The sequence below is a fragment of the Varanus komodoensis genome, unplaced genomic scaffold (assembly GCF_004798865.1).
Source record: "Varanus komodoensis strain SLA01 unplaced genomic scaffold, ASM479886v1 scaffold18_3, whole genome shotgun sequence".
Lineage (NCBI taxonomy): Eukaryota > Metazoa > Chordata > Lepidosauria > Squamata > Varanidae > Varanus > Varanus komodoensis.
In genome coordinates this window covers 7,541,694-7,554,668 of record NW_025335549.1, presented here as the reverse complement: position 1 = coordinate 7,554,668, position 12,975 = coordinate 7,541,694, and positions in this window count along the sequence as shown.

Sequence of the window (12,975 nt, the reverse complement as noted above, 5' to 3'; positions counted from 1 at the left end):
ATCGCTCTTCTTTTGTCCTTAACTAGGATTTGAATTAGGTCTTTTCAATGAATTGCAAGATGAATTTCAAAGTAAGCGAATACCCCCCCCCCCTTCATTTTTATAAGTCGTGCAGGTCAGAGAAGAAACCATCCTACTGTCATGGACTCATGCCTTCTCTGTCCTGTCTTCACCTTTCTTTCTGGAATCTTCCCATCTACAAATTCAAATGCTTAACTGGCTTGCTCGGACACAGATTCCTGCAGGCTATGATAAAGCTTTATTAGTTCATCTGACGTTCATTGCAGCATAACCAGAATCCTATTAACAAATGCTCTTGTCACCATGCTATAAATCTTGCATCACATCCATCTTATTATTTCAGAACACTGAGGGTAGATGCATTTCTTACAGCTTGTCTCTGAAATTAAGAAGGAAAAAAAAACCTTTTCATGTTCATCAGCAACTTGCATGGAGGAATGCCAGCTTTAATGAAAAAAGCTGGCAGATTGGTCAACATGCATGAGCTAAACTCGACTCCTCTCTATTAACCAGTAGTTTTCTGACTTCTCTCTTGACGTTCATTTGAATTCGTGCCTATACTGCATGGTTATACTTTTCCCCCTTTCACTTGACAACATATGGATATTTTATGAGCAATTTCTGAAAAGCATGTGTAACAAAAAGCAGGTTGGGGACTCCTCAGCTGGGGAAGGGTTAACGCTTTGTTCAGAGGCCAGGCTGCAGAAGCCAGGTGACAATCTGAGGAAAGCAAGATGCCAAGGTCACAAAGGGGCTTGATAGTGCCTGGAATGCAAACAGCCCTAAGATACTGTAAATTACTTCTAAGGACAGGAGAATCCACACTCTCCCCCAAGGCTGGAGATTTCAGGTTTAAAGGATATGCAAATCTCACCTGGGTAATGTAAGGAGATGTCACCCCATGAGTTATTTGTTTGATCTAATTGGGATAAAAGCTGGGAGCTGGGTTAGATCAGGGTTCCTCACCCAGGAGAAGTTCCCTTTTGGTGCCAGAGGCTCAGCTGAAGGACACTGTGCTATTCTACAAGGAAAAGCTGTGTTGGGTACTGTATACTATGTTAGTGTTAGGAACAGCTAGCTTTGTTATTTTGGGTCCTAGGTGGCCAGTTGGTCTCAGGAATCCTGGGAGGAGTTAAGATTTCATGTGTGGATTTCATGTGTGGATTTCATGAAAGTGCTGCTCTCTAATTCTTTTTTTCTTTCCCTAGCATGTTGATGTATGTGTTGCACGCTATAGTGTTTCAAGACCCTCTACCTTATTGTATTATTCTGGTCCTTTAATAAACAAGTTTTACCCAATGCTTGTATTGTTTGCTGTATGCAGTGTCTGGCCCCAGGATTTGGGGACCAGTGAAACAAGGCTGGAAGCTGTGGATTTCATGCACACATTTTGCCTTCAACTGATTCAAGCGATATCATGCATTTTTTTCAAAATTACAAATTTTTGTGCATTTTTCCAGATTCACACTTGCGTCTGGTTTTGTTCTGTCAATTGTGCTGCAAACACACAAATACATGGGTAGTTTATTCTGATTCTGAAAAGTACAACTGGGTAAACTCTGCTCAAAGTCAAAGTGAAGTACCTGTTAACATCCATTTTAATGCAAGTACTAACCGGGAACCAAAGAAGCAGTTTCTTTCATATATAGACTGAGGCTCTTAACATACATCACTTTTATTCGCAAGTGGGGAAGGGAGGAAAAGACGAAAAACTCACCTGAAAATGGGTAACAGTGGTTGCATTTGTGAACATTAACATGAATAAGTTGCAGTTTAGCAACTTTCACATATGAGATGGGACATCTCTTTTTTATTGAGAGAAAATCACTGGTGGGGGGAGGGGGCAGCTAATTTTGGGGTGACCAAATTGCTGTTTCCAACAGACAAGATGGAAATAAATGCATGGTACATCTTTGATTATGCCCTTCTGCTCTGCCTTCTAATTTCTGCTGATGGAGATGACTGCTAGCTTAAAATAAAATATTAACCTAGCTCGGAACCAGGAAGGTGTTGGGAAAATAAATAATCGTTCATCAGCGTATGTGCTTTCTTGCTAGATTTGTATTATTTTGCCAATGTGAATCCAGCCTGCTGTCAAAGTTCACAGGAAAATCACATCCGTGCTGGAAATTCCGGTATCACTGATTACTGTATTTGCTGTCATGCAGAAATGTCTGTATCATTAACAAGGTGATATTCTAATTTATTTCTATTCAGTTGCAGAAATGAAGCACAAAATACGGCCGATAAAGTGAGAGGGGATCCTAGTCAACTTTCCTGTTCTTGCTGAATTAGGGAGAGATCCTGAGGCCCTCTCAAGAACCACAGGGCACTTTAGACTCCCACTTTAGACTCTCAGAGATAGCTGAGAATCCATGCTCAAAGCCCCTGCAACCAGGATGGAAAGAACTGCACGTCCTGCTTCTCCAGGTCCAGGAGCATGATCTGTACCTCCACATCTAGCACATGCAACAATGTGCTAAAGGCATGGATATATCCCTGCAGGAGTATTAATTAAATTAGGTCAAGACTGGTACAACTCATACTGGGGCAGGCATGGGGGGGCACTCTGATTAGACCAGGTTCCTTCCTCCTGTTAAAAGAGTCTAAGCAAGTACATCGGCATTTGTGCAGAAGCTGGTTTCATGATGGCAGACTGTGTGAGGAACAAGGAACATTTTCTGCCGTAGGAGATGGCACTTACAACGAGGTTAAGTGTAGCCTGAGCAGCTCCAAATGCTTTGCCTCCACACTCTTCCATTCATTAAGGTATTGCATAAATCACTGCAGGCAGCTAAGGTGCAGCTGTGCCATTGCTTTGTCCCTGAACTGCCTCTTCCTTAGCTTTGGCCTCAAACATCGGGGTGAGCTAAATCACCCTGAGCTATTCTCATCTTTAATAGGGCCAGGTTTGTTGTTATGATTCCACTTTTTCTTTTGAAGATGCTGGAGAGTACTGTGGGGATCCTTCTCAGTCTGTGCCTGGCTGGGTAATGAACAGCCAGCTACAGTTCAACAGGAAGCCTGCTCCTTGCCTGCTCCCATCCCTCACCTCATCCTGGCAGGAAAGGAAGATGCTCCATTGCCACATCAATAATGCCACTCTCTTGGCTAGACTTATTTTTGCTTCTTGTGCTGATGGGGACAATATATTTGGTTCCACCAGGTGCTGGCAGGTCTCCTCAGTCTTGCTGTGTGATGATGGCAGTCAGCTGCTTGTCCACAGCAGGTTCCTGAAATCAGATCTCCAGAAATAATGACTTGTTGATTGAGCTCAAGAAGATGAGGCCAGGGTGCTTGGTGAGCTTTTCTACACAAAGCTGTTATCTGTTTTGGGTTGCGTTGTCCTGAGATCTGAGCATGGCAGAAAGAGGGCTTCCTTCCCTGCTTTTCTGCTTCATAACTTTAGGGGACGCTGTGCCCTGGCAGAACAGCACACAAGTAGGAAAAATGAATTTTCTTTTCTTTTTCTTTTTCTTTTTTTTACTTTATAACTGATACAGCATTGTCCTGCTTTAAATATTGTATCCAAAGTGCACTTAAAGAAGAAGTAAAACTGATTGGTCAAAATGTCATCTATCAAACTTGAAACAACCATGAGTATGGAGAGCCCAATAAATACCTCATTTAGGAAATGTCCAGGTCTGACTGAAATGTTTGTCAGAGATGAAACCCCTTCGGAAGCAAGGAGGAGTATCATGTGTCATTTCATCACCCCTCATATTTCTTGCCTTGTGTTTCATCACGTGGGAGACTTGGCCATCATTCCCTCTCTTTTCCTGACACAAACTTCCCTTCAGCTACTCATAATTCTGCTCATTGCCATTCTACAAGGCCAGCAATTAAAGAAAGCTGTTTGCTGTATCTTAAGTGAAAGGAGTCCATCTCCAGAAGGACATGTAGCTCTGTTTGCAAAGACTCTTTGACTGGCAGCTGGCACAAGTGATGTCATTGTGGAGGTAGAGGGTTTTTCCTTTTCTTCTTTTCTTTCTTTTTCTTTTGTTATTGCTTAATGGTTAAGTGTCTTTCATTAGAGAGCCAGTTCTGCTGAAAGTCACTCAAAGACTGCTTGGTGTACGATCCAGGAAATCTGCAGGCCCAGCTTCAGGAAACAGCATTAGCCCTTGTGTCTATCAACTGTCTGTCCACATTGTTAGTTGGTGCATAGCTCAAGGGTATGATTCAAATGGTATGTGTATTCTTTCCCACACACACACATGTACCTTTAGCATGTCTAGAGCTATTCCAGGAGCAGGGGAATCTGCCTTACCTCCAGTCAAACCACTGGCACATCTGTCTACACCAGGGCTGTCTAAACTCTTTCAGCCTGAGGGCTGAATTCAATTGTGCAGAAGCTCTTGGGGGTGCAAGCCGGTGGTGGGTGGGCCTGCATACAAATGGGTTTGCAGGATAGCAGAACGTCTTAAAGCTGTTTCTGCCAGTGACAAAGCCCTAGAAGTAGCATAGAATCATAGAATAGAAAAGTTGGAAAGGGGCCATGAAGGCCATGAAGGCCGACCCCCTGCTGTTGCAGGACACCCAGATGGCTGTCCAGTTTCTTTTTGAATGTCTCTAGTGTGGGAGAGCCCACCACCTCTCTAGGCAGTTGGCTCCACTGCCGTATTGCTCTGACTGTGAGGAAACTTTTCCTGATGTCCAGCCTGAATCTGGGTTGCCACAACTTGAATTTATTATTCTGTGTCCTGCTTTCTGGCATTAGCAAGAAAGGATCTTGACCTTCCTCAAGAATGTTGCCCTTTTGGAGCGGGAAGGAATGTGTAACTTTGAGAAAACCACCAAAGTATGTTTGACAAGACAAGCTGATAGGCCCTTTCCCATAGTGATGTATTTGCCTCCAGGGGACCAGGCTTGGCCCACAGTTTGGTTCAATGCCATGCTCTATGCTGACCAGCAGTGGTCCTCCAGAGTTTAAGACGGGTGTTTCCTACATCTACCTGGGGATGTCAGAGGCTGAACATGGAACCTTCTGCAGGCAAATGTAGTAATCTATCACTGAGCTGCCTCATTTTTCTCCATCTCCAGTCATGATACACAGATCAGTTCACCAATGGCATCTATGTATCAGTGTGCTTATGAGATATGCATAATGCAGTGCCATTGGATGAGCTTCAGACTCATCAGGGAAATATTTAGGAAGTGCATGTGCTGGTCATTCAAGTCCACAATTATTCTTCCTCAGGAGCTTTTATCTCAGGCAATTGACTGGATTTGGTGCATGTAGAGGTAAGTATGAGAAAGCCCTATTGCCTTGCACTGGAGAAAGCTAAGAAGGGGGAAGCTCATGTCCTTGCTTCTTTCCCAAAATCTATTGCAGTTGTGACACTCTCTTAAAGATCAAGTGGATATGAGGAATGTTGCAGCCGAGCCTCCGTTCCTTTCATTGAACAAAGGTGGCATTTTGATATCTTTATTGGGTTATGTATTTTTTTAAGATGAGTTATTTCACTGCACATGGCAGACTTCATTGCACATAAAAGAAAGATAAATGGTTAATAGTTTAATTGCTAATCTTTCTCATACACACACTTTGGGCTACCGCACATTTTCCTTTATCATGGACTGTCTCTGTGTTACTCGTAAAAGAACATCCCTTGAGTCTGTTTTTGCAACAGCGTTAAATAAAGCTTGATTCAAAATCCTTCTCTCTCTAAGATCAAGCTTTTAGCTGTCCACCACCACACATGTTCACACTCAAGCATGCACACCTATCTGAAGTAGAGCAAAGAATAAGAAAATCTAGTTGAATATTCTTTGCTGAGGCATCCTGTTTTCATTCTGTTTCCCATTCAGTAGAAATGCTGGATGGGCTAAAAAGATTCACCTGCCAGTATGTCCAATCTTCTTCCAACATTTTTTAAATCTCCTTCATCTCTTGCCATGCTTTGTAGATTATGCTTTTTCAGAAACCTTAAAACACACCTTGGTGATTCTGTGTTAATAAGATATCTGTGTCTTTCAGCCATTTCTCTATTTACAGATAAACAAAAGAGGAAAGAGTTTGTATGAGAATGTCATTAAGAAGTATAATGACATGTCCTGAAAATAATGGGAAGCCACCCAAACTTCAAGACTGAAAGGGTCAATTGAGGTTTTGAGTTCTAGAAAATCTTCTTCCTTTTGTGATGTCTATATTTGGCAGCTTGTTAGAAGTAAAATTTGGATGTCAGTATCATTTTTAATAGATTAAAAAGCACTAACAGCTGAGGTTTGGAAATATATACAATGTGAAGATGTTGGGTTGGATCTATTTGTATGGTACAATCTTCTGCTGCCTCGGATGGTGTCCCAGGGCATAGGATATATTGGATCTCCACTTCTAAGGATGGAGAGAGAGTTCTGGCCTTAGACTGGTAGATCCAATCCCCCCTATGCATCATCTGCAGAATCACCATGCCCATTTCTCTGTCCAATGATGACCTTTCCTTTCCTCCTTTGGAAGGAAAAGGCATGGCAGGGGCATGTTTTAGGGGAGGCCCAGCAGAGCCTGTAGATCAGAAAGGTCCAAACCTCTCCTGTCCATTCCCCCAACTTTAGTAATAACATTTCAGTGCTTATTTTAATGCTGCTGAAAATGTTAAAGTTAAAAACAAAACCTCTTTCTCTCTCTTTTTCTTTCTTGTCATTCAGCCAAAGAGCAAAACTGCACTATTATATGTTCGGTGCTACAATTTCATAGCTTGAATAGGCATACTGCATAATTCATGAAGAAATCCAGGGGCTAAGATGGGTTCCCATAAAACATTAATCAAATAATTACATAGACTGAGAACAGATTTGTGAAAATCCAAGGCCCCCTCTTTTTGTAGTTAATTCACAAATGGAGAAAAATGGCTCCATTCATCAACTAAATTGCTCACCACACACAGCTTGTTGCACACTCAGCCAAGAACCCAGCAGATTCTTCTGTCCACGTGTGAGTCATAATAAGCATTCCCATGCCTGCTTAATCACACATCCTCCTGTGCGCTATGGACACGTGGAATTAATGCACTGAATTGGCGAGCAGAGCTATCAAACTCACAGGAACATTTATTATCCAAGGCCTGTGAAACTGTTTCAGCTGCAGTGGACCAAACAGAAACTTAGACTGCCATCGGATAAAGCCCCCCTGCCACTTTCTGCTGCATAACATTCTCTCCCTTTACCCTTACTCTAGGAGGAGTCAGTTGCCTTGTGCCTTGAATTCCACTCTCTGTGGATGGGCTGAAGGCTGATTCGCAAATCTTCGCATAGTTTCCTCAGGAATAACAATGTTAAAGAACTTTTACATATGCATGTATAAAACAGCCTGGTCAGCCTGAATGCATACGTGGAGAAGGTTATCATGCATTATAGGAATGGATGAATCTATCAAGTTCAATTCTGCTCAGTTGTTCATTTTCCCAATGTCAAGTTTGTTCTGTTCTGTTTCTGCATCCGTTTGCATTTTTTTAAAGAAATTGAAGTCTGCACATTTCCCCTAATATTTGTACTTGGCTTGCACTTACCTTAATGTGGAAATTTTGCAAGTTCTTTTCCTCAATATGATACGTTTTTGTATACACTTTCCCTAATATATACATTCTTGTGCACAATTTCCCATATGTACAAATATGATTACAAATTGCAATAAAACATTCAGAAAAGTTGCATAACTGTGTTCGCATTTGTCTGTATTTGTTAAGTTTGCTTTAAAATGTCTGCTGAACAAAGTTGTTGCACATTTCTATTTTGAGCCACATAATAACTCTTTGGAGAGAAACTTTACGTAAGACAGCCAAGTGTTATGGGCACATTTGTGAGATGTATTTGTATTGCAAATCTGATGCCTTGTTACTGAAGCCTCAAGTTACACACGTTTTGGTGAAATCCATATTCCATTACTGTAATACACTCTGTATGGCATGGTCTTTAAAGACAACTTGGACGACTGGTACTAAGTCCAGCAGCAGCAATATTTGCAGGAGCCTGGGATTTCAGATTTCTAAAAGTGTTTTTCCACTGGTTTCTTTTCTTCTTATTTGCTTTGAGATTCAGGTGAAGGTTCAAGTTTTAACCTTTGGAAACATGAATGAATTGGAACCAGGTTGTCTGAAGGCTGGTCTCCACATTCAATGATACTACTCTGGTTTTAAGATCGTATGAGGAGGCCCTGATCTGCTTCCTACCATTATAATCTGTGAAGTTAGCAACTAGGTACCAGAGACCAGGGATGTCTCCAGATTTCTTAGAGTCCGCTCTATGGTGTGCACAGTCTGTTGGAAATGGAGACTGAATTTATACTTCAGCTGATCTTCAGATCAGCTAATGGTGGAGGAAATGCCCAAATATCCACAGATCACTAGTGGTCCAGCTTTCTCTCAATCCATACACCTCTACCAGAGACTCCATTTTTGGTGGTCTCCCCAGACTACTTGGTCAATCTGCTTTCTGCTCATGCCATTTCCTCATGTGTTCAATCATAAGTCAGTTTTGTTCACTTTCAGCGTTTGCTTCCGAAGTCACACATGTATGCACTTCCCTTTAAAAAATACTGACTTTTATACTCATTTTCTCCTGCAATATGTCCTTTCAGCATATCTTTTGTTCTGAGTACTGCACTGCAAAATGCAGAAATGAATATTCCAAACCATAGCTGCTTTCCAGTCAATGTGTATTAATTTGGGAAGTTCAATCAGATCCATTCCTACACATCTGGACTGCATGCAGTGTTCTTGTATCACTCCATTTCGCAGGTCCTCCCTCCCAGAGTGCGGAAGAGTAAAGGCATTTGGACTCCTGGAAGTCCATCAGGTATGATTACCTCCCATTATGTTTACCCTGTGGGACAGTGGAGCTGCTGCAAGTGAGGATGATAACCAGGAGCAAAAGGATAAGGCCAACCTTCACATTCAAGCAAGTACACTGCAAATGCTGTGGGATCTATGTACAGGTGCATGGTTGAGCCAGTCAGTAGCTGTTTGAATAATGCTCAAAAGTCCACAGGCAGGAGTGTTTGGAAAGTAACAGGGATATTGCTCAAGCAGCTCAGGAAATCATTTTGCTGTTGCTTTTCCCGAGGTCCTCATTTATTATGCTCACTACAGTGAAAAGAAACTGTTGCAGCTCAAGCACAAATGTCTGCCTTTATTGAGATTATCATTATTATTATTGGAATGCCTGTATTGACTTCTGAGGATCCTTTGGAAGAAATTAGGTACTATTGATTCAGCAGAGACAGGTTCCTTTTGTGTCAGAAACAGCATGGTGGTGCCAATTTACCTTTCTTTACCCAGGAGTGTATTGTTTCCAGAAGGAAATAATTTTTTAAACATGTCACTTACTTTTTTGAAGGTAATAGGTGCTCTTTCATCTTCCAGCATTTGGTACTCCAATGATCTGTCTTATATGAAAGCCTCACACAGCCTGACAGCAAAACACTTAATTCCCGGAGAACAGCTACATTAAGTATGTGTCATATTATTCTCATTATATTATTTAACATATTTTAAAAGCTCAAAATAAAAATTAAAGGAAAATGAATACATTAGAGGCAATCAGAAAATTTCATTGCAAAGTTTATTTTCACTCATTCTGTTCTTATATGCTTTTTCTTCTCTCTTTAATGCTCAATTGCTCATGGCTTTTCCCTTTTTATAAATTCCTGTTTGAATGTGGAACAACCCAACAGGAGGTCCTCTCATTTCACATAGCTGATAGGAAAGATAATCTGTCTATTTGTGTATGCGTTCTGCAATGGAGCAATTCTCACATTAAGCATCCTGTGCCACTGTAAACAACGTCGCCCTCGCAGCCCAGGCAGAGGTCAGGTCTGGCATGTGTCTGCAGGACTTGCTCCTGGGTGTAGCTACCCCTGCATAGGACTAGCTTTCACAGCACCTACAGTACTAGCCACTCTGGCACTGGTGCCAGTACTTCCCTTTTCCCAAATGTAGGCTTGTGGGCCTTGGGCCAGGGAAAGGGGAGACAGCAGCTGAGGAAGCTGAGGTGGGTGCTATGTACACACCTTGTTAAAGCTTACTTCCTTTCAGTTCAAGCGGGGGGGGGGGTGCTTATGCTTTACACACATGCCATCTTTATATGAGCAGGAAGGACAATTGACCCTTCAGCGTCTTGCAAAACAGATGTTCAGTATGTGCGCTTGGGCACCCACTTCCTTTTCCCCTTGTCATTTGTTAAATGATCAGGGATCCACCAGAAATGTTGAATGTCTTCCCAGAGGTTTGGTGCCAGACCCATGTCTGGGCATGTGGGTTTCTGTGGGAGCAGCGAGGAGCAAGTTTCTGGGAAGGGTTAGCAGTCAGCAGAAGCTCCCTTTTTTTGCCCATTGCTTTTCCTCTGCAGCTCCTCAAATTGACTGGTTTCTCCAAGCATAGCTTTACAAAGGTGTTTCCTATATATTCCTGTAGCTGGAAACAATTCTGACTAGATTCACATCAAGCATTTAATTTGGTCCTTGCTTAGGTCAGAAATAGGATGTGCGATACATTTGTTTCAGGATGTTCACCCCCTATGGGAGCAAACATGGCTTCAGGCACAACCCAAGCTCCAAGTTCATACTCTTATGAGTTTGCAATAAGATACACTCTTTCATCCTCCCCCAAAAGTACACTCAACAACATTAATCTATTTCAAAACTGTGTACAAAAAGAGTACACTTAAGTAAGTACATAATGCATTTTAATCATGCAGACATGTGTACATTTCAAAAACAAATGTGCAAAACTAGCTTTCAATCGGGCAGAAGAGTATGTAGGTTTCAAAAAATGAGTATACATTTGGAAAAATATGAACAAAATATGCATAGATTTTCATGCTGACCCTCACCCCTACCCCACCCACCCACCCAAAATGTCACAGAAACAAACAAACAAGGAAACAGACAAACCTGAAGCATTAAAGCTGATATGGTAAGTTTAAGATCAACTCCTTCATGAGAAGGTGGAAACGTGTGGCCAACCAGATGTTGCCGCACTGCAAAGCAAAGGCTCATGGGAGCTGTAAGTGAGCCCCATCTGGAGGATCAGACATTTCCCAAGATGTGAGATGTACAGATGCAGCAAAAATTCATTCCTGCTGTGGCTTGTACTTTACCAGGTGGCTTCTGTTCCATCATTGTCTCATTGACAGAATCAGATTTCATGTAAATCCATGCTTAAGCAAGTTCCTGAAAAATGGAAAACACCCCTCTCTCAACATTGGCAAATTACTCTGAAATGCGTATCTCCTTATGCTTTAGGCTCATGAGCGAAATGCACATTTTTGTTCAGGCTTTCCCCCATATTTTTATTTGATTATATTTGCATAAAATTACAGGATAAATAAATTACAGGATACTTCTGCAAGTCCACAGAATGTAGGTAACCATGGAAAAGCTGGTCCATTTTGGAAAATCATTTATGTATTTATTTCATTTCATTTTTATACTGCTCAAGATCTGAGGCAATTAACAAAAATAAAATTAAACAAAAGTTAAACATACACACACATTAATTTAAAAGAATAAAACCATAATAGCAATTGGAATTGGTAGTATTCATCACAGAAGCATAGCAGTGATACAGAATAAAATTGAATATATGAAACAAATGCTGAGAGAATAAAAAGGTCTTCACTTGGCACTGAAAAGAATACCAAGTAGGCGTCAGGTGTACTTTGAAGGTCTTTGAAGAGCTCATTCCACAGCTGGGGTACCATAGCCAAGAAGGCCCTCCTCCAGGTAGCTACCTGCCTCCCTCCCTTTGGACCCCTTGGAAGCAATATAAGGGTAAGATTCTTAGAAATTTGAGCTCTTTTGCATCCTTTGAGGATTTGCTGACATTCCTATTGAGATATCATACTGTACTTGAGTTTTAGAACACTTTTACAGCACTTTCTATAACTTAAATGGATGCCATTCTGCTATTTAGATTTTACTCTTTAAAACTAGCTATACAGGCTGTGGTGATGGAGTGAGATGTCAGTACAAAGAACACCCAGCACCAAGAAATGTCCCTCATTTCTCAGAGTGATCCTCGTTGTCAGGTTATTGCATCTGACTAGAGTTTTAAACATGAATAACTTCTGTTCTACATGTGCATGTAATGATTTTCCACCTTTGTAATATGCTTTGTAATCACCAAATGGTTTGGCTTAAAAGACACATTGTAATGACTTTGGGCCCCTTGCATTTTATTGTTCCTTTAATCCCCCATTACTCGTTTGCCTGTTTAACAGCAATTGAATTTCAAGACTATTCTACCCCCTTTTTATTGTCTGTGCTTTATGACCGAACCAATAAATGTAACTGTTAGAATCAAACTGGCCCAGTCTATTCGGATAGAGACATCTTAACTATGGAGTCAAAATGTTATGCATGATCAGATATAATAATAGAAATATGCATTTATCCATGAAGCTGCAGGTAATTATTTCAACCTTTAATGAAAGTTTCCATTCTTTCTTGAATATTCACACTAAATGTCCCTCTCCTAGTCATACCTTTCAATGTGCTTCTTTGATACTGAACAACATTCAAGGAAGAATCAAATGGGGAACTAGGAATTATGCTCAGTGCCACTGTTTTTTTATTTTTTATTTTTTTGGAAAGGAAAAAAATCAGAAACCCGAAGTCAGAAAATTGTGCATGCTCTTTTGGAAGAAAGTTATACCGAAATCAATAGACTTATTCTGAGTAAATATGAATAAGACCAGTTGCAAATAAGAATGTGCCAAGCAGCTTACCAAAGTCATCCAAATTCTGTCTCAAAGGTCATTCCAACTCATGTCGCTTTCACACTGTGAAATCTACCTATTTCCATATGTACTTTTCCAAATATATGCATCAGTTGTGGCATTTCTAAATTCATTCATTTATTTTATTTATTAAATTTGTTCAAAAGCATCTATGCTTCCAGTATTGGAATCTGCCATGATCAGTTTGAATCTGTCCAGTTTTTCCTTGGGACATCAAAG